We start from the raw sequence: 23,334 nt of genomic DNA on the forward strand, positions 1-23,334 counted from the left end.
GAAAATCCTGCCAAGCTATCAATGAGCAGTTTAAAATCCACAGCAAGAAGAAACAAAAAGGAGATGCCTTAATGAACCATCTATCAAAGAGAGCAATGAGCCAGAGCTAGAACAGAGAAACAGCTATTTTCATCCAGCCAGAGTTCCCATCCTTCTCCAGACTAGGAGCACCCTGGACCCTCACCCCTCTAGCCACGATCTCCCTCTCCTGCATTTAGCAAACTGGGAAGGGCAGGGTAGTCATGAACCCCAACTTTTTGTTAGGAATCATAACACCCCGCTCCCCACATTAAGAACCCATGTAACATTGCACCACTGGAAAGAAGCACTCCGAGGAAGCAAAAGGTGGTCAGGGAAGTATTCTGCCAGGGCAGAACCACATGAAACACTTGCCTCATCTCTGAGCGACACACGCAGTCCAGAACTCTGCCAGGAGAGAGCCAACAAGCTCTGATGATGCCAAGTGCCTGTTTCTTCATATAACAGTGCAGAGGCCTGCCTCAGTGGGCTCCCCTTTAGTAAAGTTCACAGATTGTCAAGGACTGGTCCTGGCATTCTCTATGCCTCCAACACTTCCTAATGAACTGAACAAAGGAGTTCAAATGGCTTGGAGTGCAGTGGGCTGGACTGAATACACAAGGCTGCTGTGTTTGCACAGCAATGCCAATCCAACCCAGCTGCAAGAATTTCTTGCTGGAAAGCTTCCCCCATAGCACGTCCTGTCAGTGGAGAGTGAAACAGGCAATCCCACTGGCTGGACAAGCGATCAAAGTTGGGCAGAGGACAACATCATTCACTCAGATAGAGAAGTGCTTGCTCCCCTGAATTTTGCTGAACAGCTGTTCCTGAACATCTGCAGCCATGTCATAAATTTGTCATCAGCTGACTGAGTCACTGGAAGAGAGTGGCTTTGACTGGCAGCAGCAAAGACCAATATAGCATTAATGACATCTGATACACAGTGTGCAATCAGTGCTTCCCAATTATCTGAAGCTAGGCAGCTTTTGCTATTCTCAAGGACACCAAATCTGATGCTCAATAGCATTGCCATATAATAAAATAGTGTTCTGATTTTGTAAACACATGGTTCTCCTTGAAGAACTCCATGGGTTTACTCTGTAAAGATGGATACTTGGGCTCAAATGGCTCTGTGTTCCCTCCTCCTTACCACTGCATGGACCCCTTGGAATCTGGCACCAGCTACCCCAACTACTCCTTTGAAGGTCATGGTAGCTGACTAGCATTCCTGGGTGTGCTTTGGTCAGAGTCTGCCAGAGAGGGAAGATGCACTGCAAGCATGAGCAACATGTAATAGAGGCTGGGGAAGGCTAAGCCTCCCCACACCCTGCACCGCGGGGGCAGGGGGGGAGGTGCAAAGGCGGATTTAGGGGCCCCAGAAAAATCTCCCCAGACATGGCCCAGGGGATGAGAAACCACAGCAGGAGCACAGAGCTTTCCAGTTTCAAGGCCACAGGGAGGCATGAGTGGGGGCAGGGCCCGGGGGGGGCCAAGGGGGGGGGAGAGGCAGTATGGGGCAGAACAGGATTGTAGCCTCAGCCAGAAGAGGCGGGACAGGAGAAGCTTCATCCACTGCCCATGACTGCAAGCAGCAGATCCACTGAAGCGGGAAGAACAGGTAGGAAAGGGGGTGGCCTAGCTCCATGGAAGCACACTGTACCCCAATGAACTCCCCCTAGAAGGCAAAGCCAGAGACCAAGAGGCAGCTGCCAGCAGGCCGCACCAGGGCAGGGAGACAAAACAAAATGCCAGCACCAAGCTGCAGTAAAATGGAAAATTCCACAGCAGAAATGCTGAAAGCCTTCGCATCTTGAAAGTGCCAAGCTCTGGCCACAGAATAGCAGAGTCCATAGGGATTAACTGAGATGAATGGCGTCATTCACGCCCCCAGAGCACTTGTTTCAGGGTGTCTGCAGATTTGGGCAGAATAGCTGCATCGGTTATGTTTGGTTCATGTTTCCAAGGGTCTCTCTGCAACCACAAGGTTGATCCACATTTTTTTTTTAAATAAAGGGTCAGAAAGGGAGAAAAATGAAGAATGATTGCAGCCTCCAGGAAGTTGAGAACCCCTGTGATGTGGCAATGTATTATAACAGTAAATGTACAGAGCGTTCTGGTGTAGGCTACCATGTTGACCATTCCTTAAACACCTGAACTACTACACGAATGGGTCACATCCAACGTACAGCACCTAAACTGGAGCACATTAATAATGGCACAGAAGCCTGTCAATCTATGGAAATGGAAAAGATCTACTGGGTTATCTACTCTATCTTCTTGGAATACAGGATTGCTGCCTTCAGTGTCTCCTCTGGTCATAGGTGCTGGAACCAGAGATGCTGGGTGAAGGGGGCTGGTGCACTCCCTGGCATGAAAGGTTTACAGTGTGGTTCAGTGGCTCTCCGCACCCTCACTCTACACATTGTTCCAGCACCCCTGCCTCCTGTGCTTTGTCCAGCTTACTTTTAAAGAGCCCTACACATAGGGTTAAGATCACTATTCCACAACCCAACAGACCTCACTGTTGGGCTACATTTCTTCATATTCAGCCTTCAATTTCCCTTCAATCTCATATGCGTACCTCTCGGATCACCTCAAGCAATTCCTCTGGGGTGGTTCAAATTAATAGACTGGAGTTTATAAACTTCCCTTAGCATTCCCTTGCCAAATGGAGCAAAGCTGGGGAGAGGCAGGGGGGAGAACGGCAAAGAGTGTAACAAATGGGGACTGATGGGAACGTGGGTGTGGCAGATGATGCTTTTGGGGAAAGCATGACTGCTTTTTGACCTCCCATTTCAAACGCTGTTTTTCCATCCTTAGATCAGCCTTACAGGCAACTGAGGTAGACAGGGCTACTGTGTTCCTGGGGGAGTGGTCCATAACATGCACCCACGTATTGGCCTAGTCAATTATAACTTCACAAAACAAAATACGAATAATGGAAACAAAGGCTCATATTTCCCAGCTCTCGTGGCAACACCAATCTGGAGTCTCTCAGCTGCACATCAGCTCCACATCAACATAACAGAAATGTAAAAGGATGCCTCTTTTATATGTAAAATGTGGACATTTCACTATTTTGCTCAGTAGACTAGAAAGAAATAACTTCCCAGTGACAATGTGTTTATTATCTCCAGCAATATCGGGCACTAGGCTCTGAGCACACATCAAACTGCTTAGCTGCTCTGCCGTCACCGGCACAATCAGTGGCCTTTTCTCAAAATATAAAGCTCTAACTGGCTATGTGTTACCTGGAAAGCAAGCTGCAAATAGTTGGTTAATTTCTACAAAACAGTTTCATCCTTGACATCTCTCCTGGAGGCTGGTCACCTTTCTTCTGCAAACATTATGAAATGTGTAATATTTATCTGGTGCCTTAATGAGAAAAATGTGACTTTCTGATATTTTAATGTTTTCCTAGATAACGTCAAAAGACTTGAGACTCAATAAAGCCTTATCACCCATGGAGCATTTGATCCAATAAAACACACTATTCTGACATCAGAGAGACTTACAACTGTCACAACTCTTAGCACATCAAATGAAATTTAATTTCCAACTGCATTACTCTGAATTTGCAGCTTCTTGGGAATATGAAGAACTAATCTGGGGGAGGACAGAGTATTAAGAGACCCACATTCAGCCATGGAGGATACTGTGATTTTTGAAAAGATCAGATTTAAAAAGCACACATAACAGCAGCAGTCTTGTTACCACAGCAAGTTTCTTAGATTGCAAGTTGTTCAGAGCAGAGATTGTCTTTGTTGTGGGTTTGTAAAGTGCCTAGTTCAATGGGACCTGGCCCATGACTGGGTTCCTAGGCCCTACAATAATACACACAACAGTAACACTGACCGCAGCAGAGCTCAATATCTGGATTAATTCCATAGAGCTTAGTCTCCAATAGATCCAAATTTTGAAATCCAAAGAACAGAGAAGCATGCTGCTACTGCCATCCATGTTTCTGGCAAGTCTCCCCTTTGCTACCATCACACCATACCCACTGTTGGGCTGTTATCAGTGTTAGTCACACCCAGTGAAATGCACCACCAAACAGGAAGTCAGCACAGGGCTAGGGACCTCTACACAAGGCTGAATTTCACCCTTTGAGAGAGAGAGTTTATTATCTGTGCTGCAGAGCGAATTTAAGTCAGATGGACAAACGCAGATTGGCTTAAGATTCAGCTTCATAACTTCCATAGCTCTAGAGCTTGACTGCGGCACAATAAGACAATTATTTTCCAATTCTTTCTACTAATGACAGTATCATTTTCTAGGAAATGTGCTGTTATGAAGTGGACAGGTGGCTTTGGTCTGTATCTCCTAAGTCCCTTGCTTTGATGCCATTTTGATAGACAAATACAAAAAATTAGCCACTTTCTTGCTATCCTGACTCCAGAACTCAGAGGCTTGGGGAAGGATCCAAAGGCGGGTTAGAAAGTTGCTCTGTTTGTGGGGCACCAAGAGAAGCCCTTTACTGGTTAGCTAGCCTAGAAACGGTAGCCAAGTCCCTCCTGGCTCAAGTGCTAGAATGCTTTAGGAGAAAAAACAGTTCACTCCATAACTCCTTAAATCTGAGCTAACGCAAGGGCCCCTTTAAGGAATCAGTGAAAGACGGTTATAATGTATAACCACAGCAGAGTGTGCATATAAACAGCATGTGTTTCTGTGAAATACACAAACTACTGGGTTAGCAAATTATTTTTCATTCCACACAAAGATAAAGTCTGTTTATTACATACACCAAATGCTGTTCTTCAGCATAAAAATCAGCCTCTGGAGTCAGTTCATCTTCTGACAAACAGTTTGTTATACAAATCAATTTGTATTCAACTACATCTGAATACCAGGCCCTCCATTATGCACAGTTCCCTTCAATCAAAGATTTTTTACTGTATTCCTGACATACAAACAGTTATGGTATTGCAAAACTCTATTCCCAACTCAAGATTCTGTGTGCATGTTTACAAAGCAACTAGAGTACAATTTAATTTGCAGATAGAGATACCGTCTTTACGGTATCTAAACTACACTTTCTAAACTATTCATTGCATAAAAGCCCGTTTATCCACATTTCTGACAAAACACGCCTTATAATGGAATCTATGTGTCCTGATCACTCTTGGCTAATCATAGGAGAATGGAGAATAGCTCAGATGCTTGGTTCCAATCATCAGCATTCAAATTTCAGAGCCAGATTTCTTGGAGTAAAAACATTGCAAATAAATAACCTTAATAAAAGGATTTTGTTTTTTTTAAATCATCCATGTTTTGCAGTCATTAGGATGCAACAAGCAGCCGCAGCCACTCTCACTGTATGTTACATTTCTGATACGCACAATATATTGGTAAAGTGAGAGAATATCATTAAAGGTTAATTATGAGCAACTTAAAGGTTATTTTTGCATATTTCACCTCCTGGACAAAAGCTGCTTCTTCATTACCATACTAGAATATAAATTAAACTGTAAAGCATTTAAAATGCCACAAAGTCTTTAATTTTATTAGCACGTTAAATACCACGAACAAATACGAGTTTTCTTGGTCCTTCTGCAATTTTCAGAGTTTCCCTGGAGAACTGCTCTTCTCTGTAAACTCGATGATTCTGATACTCGGAAAGAGAAACCCTCTCCTTGGTTTGTCATATGCTCCCATGTTTCTATTATATGTTTTAATCCAAGAGCATTAACTCTTTTTAGGCATTTAGAGAGCTAGTTCTAACAGTCATGTTTCACCACAACCATCATTCATAATATACGGCGAAGTCTCCTCACATTCATCTCTTCACTCTCACCAGGTCAGAAACAGCCAATATCTTATTCAGCTGAGCTCTAATGAATCCCTGATAACTAGGGCCCTACTAAATTCACAACCTTGAAAAATGGGTCACAGATGGTGAACTCTGGTCTCCCACCATGAAATCTGGTCTTGTGTGTGCTTTTACCCTCTACTATACAGATTTTGCAGGGGAGACCAGGCTCTCTCAAGTTGGGGGTCCTGACCTAAAAGGCAGTTGTAGGGGAGTCAAGATAATTTTAGGGGAGTCACACTATTGCCACTCTTATTTCTGCACTGATTTCAGAGCTGGGCACCCGGAGAGCGGCAGTTGTGGGCTGGGTATCCAGCTTTGAAGGCGGTGCCCTGCCCCAATAAAAGCACAGAAGTAAGGGTGGCAATGCCATACCATGCCACTCTTACTTCTGCGCTGCTGCGGGTGGCAGTTCTGCCTTCAGAGCTGGGCTTCTGGCCAGCAGCTGCCACTCTCCAGCTGCTCAGCTCTGAAGGCAGTGCCACCACCCGCAGCAGCACAGAAGTAAGGGTAGCAGTACTGCAAACCTCCCCCCTCAATAACCTTATGACCCCCTCACAACTCTTTTTGGGGTCAGGACCCCTACAGTTACATCATGAAATTTCAGATTTAAATAGCTGAAATAATGAAATTTACTATTTTAAAACTCCTATGACTGTAAAATTGACCAAAATGGACCATGAATTTGGTAAGACCCTACTGATAACACACACATCATACACAGCAGCCTCTGAAATCTTGCCAAGTTCTTTCCCCCATATTATTTGATCTATGGAGAATCAGAACCAGTCCACATTCTGAATTTCAATTTTGTCCGAATGTAACACTATAATTTGTTCATTGACATCTACTGATGGAAGAGCTTACGGAGCCTCAGTGAAAGCAGACACCAGTTTACTGAATAATTAATTGCTACATGTTGTCGGATAATCTCTTTTTCTGATGATTCCACATTTTCTAGGGTTCTCCATTTCCAAAGGAAGGATGGGGTTGAAATTGCAGAGCTGCTTGCTACAGATAATACTGACAGGCTGCCGCACCCATCCACACCAGCATGGTGCCTGGGCTCCAACTTGCTGCCTATGTGCAGAAGCAGACAAGGACTAAGGACGTTGTTGTTGGAGTGGGCTGCAAAGAAGCATAAAAACAGGAGCCTCCATGGCCTGGTATCCTGGAGGATTTCAAACAAGGATGACAGCAGGTTGGACCAGTCAGCTGGTCCCTCTTCTAAATGTAACAACCCAGCCAAGCCCATAAGTGTCTGCCTGGGTTTTTTGGCATACAACCCACCCCACTTGCTCCCACTGAAGAAGTCATCAGGTAGGGGAGACAACATGAGGCCCAACCCTTATGTTTTCTTTGGGGATAAAGCGTGTCTGTAATCTGCAATATTAGGAAAACAGGAGATATAAGCTGAGGATGGGTGAAGTTAATATTCTGTTTCTGAACAGTAAAGGCACACTCATGAGCAGCTGTACCCATTAACTCGTATGAAAAGCAGAGTGAACTGCCTTACACAGCACTTCAGACAAAGACTAAAATATCAGCATTTGCACCAATTAAATCCCATCCTTTTAGGATACATAGATATCTTATTATCCTGCTAAGTTTGCAGGTATTGTCTAAAACAATGATGCCATTCTTCTGAGTTACTAGTTAAATATTAAATAAAACACGCTCTCCAGTAGCACAAGCTCTCACCTGCTGTCTTGCTGAATAATTCATGGCAAACATATTTGAAGGAAATAGTTGAAGACAATGAACTGATCTGGGTCAGGCATCCTGACTGCTCCAGCAATTCTGCTATTAGGTCATTTTAAAACAAAAGAGATGAGCTGTTGAAAGGATTAATTATTAGCTTTTCAACTCTTCTGGACTACGGTGGCTAAAAATCATTACAAATCAATGACTATTAAACCATCTCAGTACAGTTTATCCTCTTCAAGGGGAAAAAAAGACCTGGAAATACAAAGAACAATATGAAAAAAGGGTCAAGATCTTAAAAGTATAAGATGAGCAGTGCCGTATAAGCAGGGATGGTGTCAAGCACTATCCCAAGTTTAAAAGAAATTGACTGGACACGTTTCCTGAACGAAACACAGAGATATCCAGTTTGTGTAGTTTCATAAAACAAAAACAACAATTCTAGCAGCACAAGCAGAAAAGCAGATTTTACAGCCAATGTAGGTGGGTGGGGCAAGAACAGATTTGAGGAAAGGCTGATGACCCCGACCCCTTTAACACATGCGAGAGGTAGGAGAGAATATGGCTCTTTTTAGCCCTCGCTAATGTATCTAAGAGGCTTTAGTTAGTTTCCAACAATATTTTGATGAGCAATAACCAGAGCAGGACTTTGGATACAAAGCTACACATCTTAACCTCTCTTTCCTTCTCACCCCGTCCTAGATCTCTCACCTCTATGCCACCATGTGCCTTACAAAACCAACGTGCTAAATTCCTTGCACAATGAACTATATTTTCTTGCTGCTTAGGAAAGTCACTAAGGGGAAAACCACCCATGTTGTAAAGGATACAAAAAGAAAGGACTCAGCACAATGCAGCAAATGAAGAGATTAAAAGCAGATTTTCTCAGCAACTGCTGGAGAGTGAGACAAACTCACAATCGGCATCTCTGCCCATGTGGAGAAAAGCCTCTCATTAAGAGTAAGAGGGAGCCCTCTTCTGAATAATACATTAGGTTTCACTCTTCTCTTAGGATTTTTTAGAGTGGTAACACTTGCATCATTCCTGGCCATTGCATATCTGTGAAGTTCTTAATAAATCAACTCAAACACCTGGCTATATGTTTGGGGATCCCCGCTCTATGGGCAAAGTTTGGGACCACATTATACTGCACTTCAATGTCAAACACAAAACAGCTGTGTGAATGCAAAAGCAAAGGTGGAACTTCGAACTGACTGGGAGTTTTCCCATCAGGAAATTCACTTTCTGCAAAATTTCAATTTTCTGTGGGAAAATTTCAATTCTTCCTTGGAAAATCATTTGCAGTTCTGCAGCTCCCACACACACACTTCCCAGCATCCTGCTAAGCCAGCTGCTGGGGAGCCCAGAAAGCATATTTCGCTTAAAAAACAACAAAATGTACCAGCTGGAAGCATGTTTTGATGTTTCCAAAACATTGCAGAAATTTAGATCCAGGTAAAATATCAAGTTTGTTTTTTATCCTAATTTAGGATGGAAAATTTTCCAAAAATCTCAGAAATGGTCACAGAACAGAAATGTCATTTTCCAGGCAGCTATAGGGGAAATAGCAAGCATTCAAATGTCAGGAAATTCCAAAAGATGTTTCCATGATAGTTGACTCAGGAGCCACCAATGCTGGCCAGTAAATTAGTGCAGAATGCCACTGGCTTTTTATTACGTGGTCCTATGTGCCAAGAGTGCATTATACTATAACGCTTTGTGGCCTGTCCTGGCTGCCAACTGGTCTCCGGAATTTAAAGTGGTAATTTGGTTGCATATAGACCTACCTACAGGGTCTGAGACCTTCCTGCTTGAGAAGCCACCCCTCACCCTCTGCCATACTGCTCCAGCTGCAATCAGGGAGTGAAAGCAGCCAAGTTAAGAGACCCCTAATTAATAAATTGAGAGGGCCAGTGGCAGAGTGTTTTGCATGAAGTGCAACTGTAATTGTTATGTGATTAGCTCAGCTGCGCATTGAGCTTTTCACAATAAAAAAGATTTAAAAAATAAACAATGTTTTTAAAGTATAAATCACACTTTATTTTTATTTAAAAATAATCAACTCAGCTAATTGAGAAAATTTCAACATATACCCAGTGCAATAAAATACAAGCTCTTCAGCACAGACTGCACTAGAGAGCTGTGCTTGGAAGGTAATGACCTTAACACTGTAAATTAATTCTAAAGCACAATTGTTTTCAATCTTCATTTAAAACCAACCTTAGTTAATCTGGCTTTTAATGATATAGGAAATGGAAATTCCCATAATAAAATAAGTTATGAATATTTATTACCCTATTTTTACCTGAAAATTGAATAATTCATCAATTAACTTTACTATTAATTATTCAATACAAAATTAATATACTGCAAAATTCTAACATCTTTAGAACCCCATGGCACTTTCTGATAAAAACTAATAGCAGAAACAATGTGATTATGTAATGTGTATGTATGGGGTAAGTGTAACACCGCACACACACACACACACGCCTATCTCTGGCTAAGGTTGCTTTCTTGCCTTCCCTCAAAATATAGGAACAGACTTGGGAGCCAGGGACTCTGTATGCTGGATGAGCCACATTCCTCCCCTGGGGAATTTGGCTGCCTGTCTCCCGGGGCAGCCTACAGACATTTCAAAAATTCATAAGCTCACAACAAAATCATAACTAAGGAAGTTCCAAGACACAAAATGTTCATTAAGCTAGAATGAAGGTCAAGGGAAAAAATAGGACTTCAGTGAAAACCAACCTTAAATACTCAGAAAACTGAGAGATTAAGTTAGACTGAATGAAATCCAAATATCTGAAATAAGGACATTCAGTTAGAGGACTCATCCTTAGCTCTGTCCTCATAGCAATGCTCTGAGAAAAACCAGAAACCGTGAGACAGCTCTACCAACTGGCATCAAAGAGCTTCATCTCTTTACTAACCAGTAAAGTGAGAGTCCCGCTCTCTTAGTCCTATAGCAGTTGTGCAGATTCCTGCCCTCTCTGAATATTTTTCTGTGGCTTCTACGTGCTGTAATGTTATAAATTATTAGCCCTACAAATCACTTAATGAGGGCCACTGTTTCCCACTTTTCTTTGAGATTCCAACAATTATCCATGTGCCACAGTGCCAGAGCTAGCACATCTGCAAAGAGAAATCAAAGCCCTTACAGGAAAAGGAATGATGGCTAGGCAGCAACAGAGCACTTGAGATGTGTGGGCACAGAGCCAGTTCGAAAGCCAATGTTCTGCCATGCACACGTAGGCTGGACAAGTACAGTTAGTGTCTTCTCCACCTTCGAGACAGGAGTAGCTACAGACTCCAGATTCCTTTAAGCCATTATGAAAACAAAGATGCCAAAGGAAAGCTGGGCCTTCTGAAAGTCCTAGGTCCAATAATAAACACCTTACTGGGAGCATGCGGAAGGAAGGAAGAGGAGATGGGAGCCTTGCATTGCTACAGAGAGAGAATGAATGTTGTTTGGGAGATTAGAGTTATGGTAGTTCCTAAAACTCTGGGATTTCCCTACTTTCATATGATAGGTTTATTTTAAAATTTTACCTTGTCTCTTACGAAATTAAGTGTCTAGTGACTGTTTTCTTAACTACCATGTTATTCCTCTTACTTTACTTACCTGCAGCAAAATTCTATGTCTGGGATAACATATAGGAACAGTGGGAGTCTTGCCTTGGAGAAGACTGCAAGAACACTCTCAATACAGCAGCATCTGCTAATCACCATCTTTCATATGCTCAGGGTGCGCTCTCCCTGCCACTCTGTCACTAGGCTGTCCCCTGCCCCTCTGCTTGGAGGTTCTAGCTTTGCTGTGGGTTAGGAGCCCAGCTGGCCTCTGTTGTGCATCGCAATGCAAGGCTCCTTTCTCCAGCTCGCCAGCACAGGACAACTGCTATTTCACCATGGTGTCGTCACTCGTGGTGGGGAACGATCCATTTCGCATTGCTTTGTGCATATGTGCCTAGAGGCAGTTTTGTTGCAAAGGAAACTATGACATTGTCTTGCCCTGCTACCTCTCAATCTTATCGTGGGCTAGTACCTTCCTCCTCAGCGTAGGCACAAGCCCATATTCTACATATGGAATTGAATTTCACAGCAAACCTGAATGCTCCAGAGTCTGCAAAATAACTGGGAGAAGGGAGGAGAGAAAAGATGATTCTAAAGTGTTATAAATCAGGAAAAGTGATTTCAACCCAGTCTCTGTAATGCACAATCCCTGTGGCTTGCTTTGGCTACTGGAGTCATCAGAGAAACAAAGTCAAAACTAGTCCCTTCCGAGGCTTTGTCTACACCAACAATTGAACAACAAATTTTTTTTTTTAAATCTCTGAACGACAAAACACACACCACACACTCCCGAAAGACAAAAGTTTTGCCAACGACACACATCGGTGTGAACAGCACTTTGTCGGCAGGAATGCTTTCCTGCCAACAAAGCTAACCCCACTCGGTGGGGGTGGAAGTTTGTCGGCAGGAGAGCCAACAAACAGCAACTAGAGTGTGTGACTTTTAGTGGCACCGGTGTAGCGACACAGTCGTGTTGCTAAAAGCTTCATAGTGTAGACAGACAGACTCCCATCTGAATAATGCAGGAAGAAGAGCTATTTATTTTCCACTTCCTGGCTGAGGATTTGATTAGGGCTTTGGCTTGATTTCTCTTGAAAACCGGATCCCATCAAATTAGCTCACGGATCAACAGCAACACAATCCCTTAAAACCCCAATCAGCATTGCAAAACCTAATCTCTCTGGCCCAGTGAACTCCTTAAGAGGTCATTCCCCAACCAAAATGCAAAGCCATTTGTAACAGTACTGCCCCCACCACCACATGACCGTGTCTAACCGCAACCCAAGCAGTGTGAAAGACAGACACACACAGATCGGAGATTTTGTTCCTTTGGGAGATTGTGGACAGTCCTGTATCTCAGGGACAGTTCATCAATTATTCACCTTAAAGACCATCTCTCGCTCAAGCCCTGAGCCCCTTTTATTCCAGTTCCCTACAGTATCCCTCGTTTTCAGGCCTCTTCCCATGCAGTTCCCAATGCCTGAATATCCTCACTGATCTTCAGTGGCACATTTCCTCCATAACCTCCTTCATAAACCTCCCAAAAGCTCTCCCCTTCCTGCTTTCCCTCAAAAAATTACATTTTGCATAAGACACCCTCTCCCTTCCCAACCTTCCATTTCCCTGCATTGGGTCTTTCATTTAAAGCAAAATTCAAGGGGCTGGCATGGGGCCTATGCACCACTGGAATTTCACCTTTAGATTATAAACTCTTACGGGCAGGGATCATGTCTCCATGTTCTCTGTACAGCTCTCTGCACTATATAAAAGTGTGAAATAAAAATCCAGCCTTCAACTACTTCTGAACAGTCGGAAATTATAAATTGTTCACGTGCGCATGCATGCACGTGAGAAATGCACATTCTCCATTTCCAACACCACTTTACAAACCAGACCAGGCCTTATTTAATGTATTTATTTGTTATGAACTGAGTCTTGCAAACTTTTTGATTTATGAGGTCAGAATTTATCAATAGGAAACACTACACTCTCTACTGTCCTTGTTTATTAAATGAAAAGCTATGCTTGTTTTCCTAACCCAGCAGAGGGAAATTAAAATGCTAAAAATAAACAGCAGGTAGCAGAAGTAAAACTAAATTACCACAAATAGATAGCGACACTGTATGTAAATTACTATTGATTTGTATGAGTACATTGTAACTGAACATTTTTAGTTTCAGAAATATTAATCACTGCCAAGTCTCACTGCCTAGAAATGCCAGGCGCCACCTTCCTGGGCTGAGAATCTCCAGCTGGGATTTCCCTCTTCCTTCTCCCCACCCGCCACCTCTCATTAACGCAGAGTACAGCTCACCACAGCGCCAACCGTTTATTAGGAAATGCTTAAAAAACAAAACAAAAAAACCCTCAGCTCGTATTTTTGTGAGTACCAGAGCCAAAGCACAATTGTTTTGCATTCTCTGAGCCTGCCCTCTCCACCACAATCCCAGTCACGTCCCAATAGCGAATGTCTTTCAAGTGGGAGTAAAGAAAATAAGACTTGAAATGGCGAGATGCCACACAAAGAGGGCAAAGAAAAATTGGAGAGACAATTTTCCAACTTGCAGGGCCTTAACGGAACACTCAGCTCCCAAATGGAATGTTCACATTGGTAATTCAGCAAGTAACTGGCTGTTGTAGGTGCCTACAATGTTAATTTAAGTGTCCATATATGGGACATTCACATCTTCTAACGGTGCTTAGATTTAGAAATCAGGGCTTGTCTGTCTGGAATTGTGCCTCAGTCAAGCAGTTTGATGTCTACTATTTCTTTACAATTCAGATGTGGGATTGTGCTCTCTCTGGGCTTGCTGACAAGGGGGTGAAGCAACATCTAGGAGCTAATGAGTGAAATCTCCACTCAGGAACAGGACTGTGAGGTGCTGAAAGAACTACACAAGAATGCAAATCCCAGTACAGCCATTCCTTCAGGATTACCAGAGTCTCAGTAAGGGAAATCCTCAACATGACAGAGCTAGCAAAAGGAAGTGCCTTTAATTCAGGAAGAACAGGCTGGTCATCCAAGACCCCTCCTTTCTAGCCTTCAGTCATTATGCTTCTGCATGCTAGGAATTTAAGTATCTAGAGACACACACAAAGAGGCTTTTCAAAAAGGCAGATTGTTTCCAGAGGAAGGAATGCCCCTCTTAATTCCCAATCAATGTCTTTGTTCATAGCAAACACACCAAGGTGCAATGATAATGCATACATGGCCAATGAGGAAGAAAAATAGGTTTGGGTAGAATACTCGGGGGGGGGGGAGGGAGAATATTCAAAGCACAGCTCCTTCTCGTGTGAACTTGTGTATACCATTGCCAAGCTCAACAAGACTTGGCGTTAGTGCTGAGTTTTAGCAGCCTGCTTGTTTAAATCATACATTCTCTCTCACGGGCTAGAGGGGCAGCGAGAAACCCAACTCCCGCAGAAGTGAAATGGGCAAGCATACACTGTGTAACTGAAAAGCAGACTTTGCCAGATCTTTTAAACTAGCTCTGAAATTAATTTTCAGTTTTTGCTACAATGGCATATTCTCAGACTGCCAAAACAATCACAGGAATTGCAACATGGAGCCATTCTGGCAGGTTTGAGACTTCGACAATTATTGTAGGTTTTGTGTCATAACAAGAATTTGCAAGACATACTAACAAAATACTCTAACGTTGTACTATGACCATATTAACTGCACAGCAGGCCTCTAATGCAGCACAACAGAACGATCACCCATAATAGTGGCTCTATTCCCAGAGGCAGTTTTGCACCCAGAGTAGTTGGTGTAAGTTTTTCTACAATTACTCTTACTCCCACCATCTCCTCTGCACCAAATGTTTGAGGAATATGTTTATTGAAGCGCTTCTGTACACAGGAACACTCGGGAAAACTAATCCAAATTCACTAAAGGTGAGAATTTAAAGTGGATTAATCAAATTGCATTAAAGCTCTGTGTGGACACACTCATTCAGAATTAAAGCAGCCTTAATTTGGTTAAACTAGGAAGACATTTGCAGGATCTCAGTATTAGTTGTGCTATAATTTCATTCTGTATCACCTGGTTTATCTCTGTAGCCCATTGTAACACCTGGGCCTGAATTTGCAGAAATACCCTAGGTTTTGCTGAGTTTTGGACGTACCTAACAACATATCTGAACACATGGATCAGCACAGGATATGTCATATTGTCTTTGAAAAATTAAGTACAAATGTTACCCCCAGTTCAAACAGGTCTACCTGAAATCATCCCCTCTGCAGTCCTCACCTGTCAGGCAGCTCTAGTTCCGTCAGGAAACTCTAATTTGATAGAACTTGATTTTTCTAATTTATGTGACCACAATCCAATCGAACATGCACAGTGATCTGCTAACTAACACCTGTTGTTCAGGGTTTTGCTTAACTCACAAGAGATAGGCGACTCAGAGCTAAATTTTCTTGAGGAATCTGTATTTTAGATTGTTGAGCTGAAAAGTTCAGGCACATTTTTCAAAGCCTGGCCACATCTAGGACTTAAAAGTCTGATATAACGACAAATGGAGACACCTGTACTCTGAAAATCTTCTTGTAAGCTTAGGTCAGACTCCTTTTTCTGTTTAATCACTTCAATTGATTTTTGTGTTATAAAAAAGATAAAATAAGTAATATCAAGCAAAGAAAAAGTGGTTAACACAGAGCTACAAAATGTAACAAGAAAGAGAGAAATAACCCTGCATCAAAGCACAGATGTAGGTGGTAAAATCTATATTTATCAGTTGCAAGAAGACACACTATTTAATTCTCAATAATCAAATTGTAGTCCTTATAGAGAAACTGTGATCTAGTGGACTGAACAGCTAACTCCAGCACACAGAGCAAGGGTTTGCAACTCCTGCAATTCTAATCTCCCACTCTACCAATGTCCCATTGGTTTGAGCCTGTGGTAAGTCATTTAACCTCTCTTTGCCTCAGTTTCCTCATGCTGGAAACAAGGGCAATTCTAAGAGCTGGTTGGGAACTTTTGAACTACACTTTTTTCATGGAAATGAAAACTTTTCATGGAATCATCTCAGTTCTGGGTTGAGGAAAGTTTTGTTAGGATGAAATTTTTGGTCAAAATCAGAGAGAGAGAGAGAGAGAGAGACACACACACACACACACACACACACACACCCCGTCTGAGAACAGTCAACAGCCTAGTGGTCAGGCAGATGCACATTCGAGTCACTGGTCGAAAATCAGACAAAGCAAAGACTTGAACTTCGATCTCCCACATCTCACATGAGCACCCTGACCACAAGGCTATAAAGTCAGTCTTTTACACACACACTCTTCCCCGACCCCAAATTGGAGCTGTTCTGATTTGTATAAATATTCATTGGACCATGGGCAAGAGAGAGACTGCCTCTTATAATCTGGTCGTAGGGGCACCTACCTGGGCTGTAGGAGACCCAAATTCAAGTTCTTGCTCCAAATCAGGAAGAGCTACTGGTTTCATTGGGAAGGTTTCGCAGGTGAGGCATGGGATCCCTGGTCAACAGCCGAGACTCACCCCAGAACAGCCAATAGTCCAGTAGCTAGGGCACTCGGCAGGGACGTGAGAGATCTGAAGCCGGTAATGTTATAAGGGTTAAAGATTTTAACGTGTTTGAAAATGAAAAGCACTAGAAAAATCAGTAGTTACAGAATGTATTGAGGGAGAAACCAAGATTGATTGTGTCTGGAAAATCCACTGTGCCACTGAAAACCGGGGTGCCTTTCACAATGAAAATAATTTTATTCCATTTCCTATGGGAATGTTTAGTAATTCTCCATGATTTGCATTTAAATCTAGAAGCATCAAAGATTTTATTAGTGCTACATTACAGTCGAACTTTATTAATTCTCACTAATGACTAGAAGACCCATTGTGGATTAGTTGGCAAATTAACAAGTAAGCAAGCAAATATGATTACAAGAAAACATCAAGGTTACTACATCACCAAATGTACTTTGTTAATTTATGTTTATACATTGTTTATTATAACTAATTAATTAAAACTAATCTCCAGTATGTTTATTAGCATATTTTGCAAAAATAAAGTCTTCGTTCTACAAAACCAAATAACTACAGTGCTGTCCAATTTTTATTGAGCACTAGAAAGTCACTTTACCAGGAGATTTGTGAAATTCATAGATTCATATGTTCAAAAAAAGAAATCAGGTGTCTCTATGACTATTTGGAAGATTTCTCATTGCTTCTTCTGTCATTATGATTCTGTTAATATAGATATGCATAAGGCACTTTCTTGCCCATAGATTATAGAGATAGTATACAAACATTAGGACATCCATGCACACCATTTCTTTGTAAACATGGGAAGGGAACTCAGTTGTTTTAACTTATTAATACCCTTATTATAGATTAATTCAGTGAATTATTAACTGGAAAATATTAAGCCAGGTTGAAATTCCAGGCATGTAGATACCGCCTGAAACCCAGAGCCACTCCCTCTTCTGCCAGCCTGTATATTAGTGCAGTCGAATTATTTCTTCCCAGGCCAACACTCATTCAACACATTTCAGCCAGAGCAAATGCCCCAGCCGTGAAAGAAGCGTTAGGTTTCTGTTATAAACATGCCCTTCATTCTAGTGTCAGACAGCAGAGCAGTGCTACCCTGTAAAAAGGACAAACTGGCACGGCACCTTCCTAAATCATTCACATGCATATTTCAAATTACCTCTGCACATTCCCTTGTGAACATACAACATTAGCTGGAGCCAACTCTGGAAAGAGTCTCATCTCTGCCATTCACAACATCCCATTACCGACCTTTCAGGATGAATATTAGTTTGCAATTAGCTTGTCATGTGATATTATTGTATTGTAATGAAATATTGTCATGAATATTCAACACACAAGGTCTTAACCCTATGATCTTGAACTCCAACCTTCAGATACACCACTGAACATGACACATCATGGCCAAGGATCTTCAGAGGACACCAAGTTACTCTCTTCTTGATGCACACATGCCCCAGCCTGCAGTTTGGAACCTGCACTCCACACTTCTTGTAGGGAAAATATCCAACAGACAACTTTTTGTGGACAGAAAAACTCCTTTTGCAGAAGAGCCACTCCCAGCCCCTTTCCCCATACATTTATTACCACCCACTGTTGCTTCCCACTAAAGAAACGTTATAGCATCCCATTCCTGAATCAAAACAGCCGGCTCCCAAGCCCCTCTTTACAATTAGGATGCAATAAGGACTAATTGTATTGTTAGACCATCAGAAAGCAGCACCGACAGGGGTCAGCCCCTTCCTGAAACTCACATACCCAACATTTCTATGAGCGCCAACTACAGCGATTCATTTCATAGCGATTCCTCAACTCACACTATGTATCATTTTATTAAGAAACTCTATAAGTGTCAGTGGTGCAATTCATTTTTATTAATTTTCAAAGATGAAATTAGCAGCACCTGCAGCACCAAACAAAGAATGGGGAATGTTCCGGTTCAGTGCCAGATCGATGTCATTAATTCTTTAATACCAAGAGGCCTGTTTGTATGAACTCAGCATTTAACTGGACCAATTAATTTCAATATTAAAATAATTTCAAAATGAACTCAACAACTAATTTAAGAAGGTCCTTGAACAGCCGTTGCAACTTTCCTCCTCATGGGACATTATGCTTTCAAGTATAAATACACAGGAGCAGGATATTGTAATATTAATAGGAAAATTGCTATTTTCATGCATTGCCTTTAGCAAACTAAACAAACCCGTAAAGTCTTAAAACATTTCTACAAACACATGCATATTTCTGATATATTTAATGGTGCTGTATATATCCCTGACTCTGCTTAATATGCTTTCTGACCACTCAACAGGCTGAGTTGGCAAAGCTCAAAGAGACGTCTTTTTGCATTAATTCTATAACTCAAGCTCCCAGGTCAGAAAGCAGCCTTTCCAAATGCAATCGTTTTACCTATTGTTCTGAAGCCAATGGGTGGAATGAAAATCTGTTTACACAGCCCCAAGAAAAAGGTGGAAGCAGCCAGAGACTGCAGATGAGATGCCTGTCACTAGTGATAAAATATAGACCCCCACCTAGGCTGGAGTGTGTGTGACACACACTGCACCCCAGGGGAGCACCCTGCAACCCCCATATTCATCATTCATAATTGTGATATTGCAAATAAAGCATGCAATGTAAGGTACCATGGGAAAGGTTATGATCTGCTGAAACCCATTGTTCCATCTAAATATGTACATCATTAATACATATGCGAACTGTGTTGTTTGGTTGTCACTAAAATATTCTGTAGGTTTGGGAAGTGCCCAGGTACTAGCTCCCCCAAAGACAATAGTAAGGAAAATAACCAACAGCCATTGTCCAGAAAGGGAACTACAATGCAATGACTCACCTGCACAAGGCTACACCAGGGGAACTGTTCAGTCTGGCCTGGAGACTCAGCAATACCCACCAGACATCCCTGGACTTGTGTTCTCCAAGCACATGGACTGAGGGTATAAAACAGAATACAGTGGCCGCATGCTTGGCCTTTTCTCCTGCTCCCATCTATGCTGCAAGCAAAAAGGACATTCAGAAGACTGAAGAACCCAACAGAGGAGACTGGCCCAGATTTCAAAGGTGAAACCTGTGTCCTATGAACTGCCCTATCCAGTGGGGTGAGGAAAACTGCTTAATCTAGATGTTGCCCAGTCTAATAGGGTTGAGAGTTTAGACTATGTGCTTATATTTTGGTAACCACTCTATCTTTTGTAATCAGTAAATTTGTTTTACTGTTTATCTTTACCAGTGTGTTTGCATGAATTGTTTGGTAAATTTGCTCAGGTTTAGGCTGGTGTATATCCACGTTCCATTGTGGAAGTGGTGAACCAATTAACAAAATTGCATTGCTCAAGAAAGGGTTTTGAGCAGTGCAAGATGGTATATTCCTGCGGTACAAGGCTGGAAGCTGGGGGGGATTTGGCTGGTGCCTTTCTCTGTGTAATTCATGAGTGGCTCTGGGAACATTCATGCAGTCTAGCTGGGTGTGGGGCTCCACATGCAGTTGTACTGAGTGGTAACAGCACCTGGAGGGGTTTGCTGCTTGTCACTAGCAAAGCATTGTGAGAAACAGACCAGGCTGGAGAGTTAAGAGCACAGAGGTCCCACAGTCCCAGGCTGCACCCCAGGGATCCTATCACCATGTGCACCTAAAGTTCCTTGAACGCAAGAACCTGAACTATCAGCCATTGTAGTAAAACATTTGAGTCTAGTGGAACTGAGTGCATCACCTGTAAAAGCCAAAGCACATGAAATCTCTCACCTCTCAGTCCTAACGCACACCACATTTTGATAACAATTAATGAAGAACTTGTTTAATAATGTAAGAGAATGTTAAGGCAGCTTGAATGCTAGAGAAGTGGGGGGTGGAGAGTGTCCTAAGTTTAAAAGAAGTTGTTTTCTAACTTCCCAAAGAAAGCCACCCTTCTCTTTTCTTTAACTGCTCTACCATCCTCCTTGTTCTAAATCCTCCCCTCAGCTGTGAGCTATTAAACATTCAGCAAGTTAATTTGTACTATTTGTTACGGTCAATAACCATTCTTGTATCTTACTATAATTTCTGCCCCTACTAATTACAAAGGAATATGATGCCAAACCAAGCAACAAACTATCAAAGATTCATCTTGTGCTGTGTCTGCTGTAGCTCTCTCTGCATTTGCATTTCTTGGGGCCAACCCCAGTGGGAGATGGAAAAGGCACTCACTGCCTGTACCCTCGGCTGCGTGAAGCATTATCAGGCTGCTCTCCAGGCACTTGTGAGCACATTGAACTGCAGAGGCCAGAAGCAGGAAAGCCTCACTTCCAGCTGCTCTGGCCTCCTCCCATGAAAACTACTAGAGCTTCTTGTATTATTTTGGGGCAGGTCTTACCTGGTTTACAACACTGAATAGTTCGTTATTCCTCCAAAAATGTGTTCTCACACCAGTGACCCAACAGCCTGGTTGTGAACAGGTGTGAAAATGCACTGGGTTTCTCCCAACTACACAGCAAGAAAAACACAACTTCAGCATGTCCTGCTGAGCTAACCCTCTTTTGATTAATAAACCCTTGCTCCATTCATTGTTAATGAGAAAGATGCTGTAATTTAGAAAAAGCAAAAATGTGGTTTTAGATAACACCCCAGAACTTTATACACTCTCCATAAGCACAAGTTCCTTTTCTTGTTTTCAGTCGCAAGTAGTACAACTTCATATCTCAACATAATAAAATGATCATCAGGATTCCACAACAGGAAAACATCTGCAGTCTTTAATTTATTGTATCAGTTCCCAGCGGGTTGCAGAAGTTAAACATTTATGGCAGTTAGAAGAATACATGACATTTACTGCTTAATAAACTGCAAACATGCCTGTTAATTTGGCTTATTGGGATCTCCTTGCCACCAGACACTTAATCCCAACAAGAAACATGCCAAAATACAAACAAATTTAGAGTCTGCATTTTAAACAGGAAAAGTGCAAGGGATTTTTTTTTTTTTTAAGTTTCTGGCTAACAGATTAGTGACAGTAGGGAGCATTGTCAAGATAAATAGCCTACAACCTTCACTCAACAAAGCCTTTTAAATGCATTCATCTGAAAGGATACAATTAAATGTTAAATCATCAGGTTAAAACTTTTACCTGTCAAGATTGCAGGTGGTCTGTTTTTAATCAATCTGATTTCATTCAAAAAAACACTCATAAAGTCAATTAATGATACTTCAGTGTCACAAGCTATCAAGCGTGACTTGGAGTTTTCACTTTGTGCCCAATGAATTGATTAGCAAGTCAAGTCGTCAGTGAAAATAAATCAATGTACATTTTCACAAGCTGCAATATTAGCAATGTTACCTTGTTTTAGGGGAAGTCGTTAGCCATTCTTCATGCTTTTCAAATGTTATTAAATAAGCTGCAATTTCCTGAAAAAGAAAAATGTGCAAAAAAGAATTAACTTGCATAGTACTTTTGGAGACTTGAAAGTTTCACAGAACAGAACTTCTCTAAATCTCCTCCACCCTCAAGTAGGATACTGTCAATCCTGCCTTTGCTGCTAGATCCTTGACTTTCAATCCAGTTTCAAACATCTTCTGTGTACCACTTGGCATGCTATAATGAAAGCCTTGGGCTGGAAAGGGCAATCTATAGTGAGAACCAAAATATTTCAGCCCTGAAACAGAAAACATGAGAAATGGCTTCCTAACCCAAATACCATTCATTTAAAAACAGAAGCAGGCAACAAGTCTTCACTTAGTCACAGTCACAACATTCTGTGTTAGGAAGGCCTCTGCCAGAGACAGAGCCATCCTTTAAGTCTTTCATCCAGGCAGGAGAAGTTGTATTTTGCCAACTTGGATTCAAAGGCCCAAGCCCCCAAAGCCCAACTGTGTAAAGATTAAAAGGAAAAATGAGAAATACATTAACCTTTCCCACCACACAGAAAGCTCAGATAACTTCATCTACTGTGCAGCTCCTCCGATCTCTGAGCTAAGTCAGAAAGCTAAGGGCACGATGGTGAAAACGTGGGCACCCGAAGGTAAATTATATATTTATACACACAACATCACTGCAGATAGAATTACGGATTAATTAATAATTTCCATGAAAAGCCAGTGGGTAACATCACCATAAGTCATTGCTCCCACTTGCAGGCATGATACGACCCATTACTTCCACATGAGAACTGATTTGACCAGAGGGAATTGGCAGAGTCTGTACGTTAAATTAAGATGGTGTTGGTATATGTGTTTCACAAACTTCAAATTACTACAAAACACCAAATCGCCTTCCTTAAGCCTGAGAAAAAGCTGCTGAATAGGAATTGTGCATCAGTTTTCAGTTAGAAGACTCAAAGCACTGCACCGGCGCTGGAGTTATGCACAAGCATTTTATGGAGAAGAAGACACTAGACTGAGCTCCCAGCATCTCCAAATAGCACTGGATTAGTCACTCCCCACCTTCAAATGTGACCTGCCAGTCCATTCCTCTCCTGCTTTGTCAGAATGTAGGAACGGCCATATTGGATCAGACCAGGGTCCACCAATGCAGGGGAAGGTGTAAGAAACCCCTTGCAATATCCTGCCCATAGAAGACGTTTCTTGATAACCTTGTCAGTCAGTAGATGGTTTGTGTCTTGGAAATAGGTTTTATCTGAGGCCATGTCTACACTATGGGATAATATCGAATTAGCTAAAATCAGTTTTATAAAACTGATATTATAAATTCGATTTTAT

General features: G+C 42.0%; 1 protein-coding gene across 6 annotated transcripts in view; it reads right to left on the reverse strand.

Annotated features, from left to right (window-relative positions):
* Positions 1-23,334, reverse strand: part of CAMTA1 (calmodulin binding transcription activator 1) — an 871,256-nt gene that overhangs the window by 636,738 nt on the left and 211,184 nt on the right. For all 6 annotated transcript variants that reach the window (XM_075060206.1, XM_075060205.1, XM_075060207.1 and 3 more), the window contains exon 2: positions 21,956-22,023. The gene's annotated coding sequence lies outside the window, so the exon portion shown is untranslated. The remainder of the gene's footprint in view (positions 1-21,955; positions 22,024-23,334) is intronic.

The sequence above is a fragment of the Chelonoidis abingdonii genome, chromosome 23, assembly GCF_003597395.2.
Source record: "Chelonoidis abingdonii isolate Lonesome George chromosome 23, CheloAbing_2.0, whole genome shotgun sequence".
Lineage (NCBI taxonomy): Eukaryota > Metazoa > Chordata > Testudines > Testudinidae > Chelonoidis > Chelonoidis abingdonii.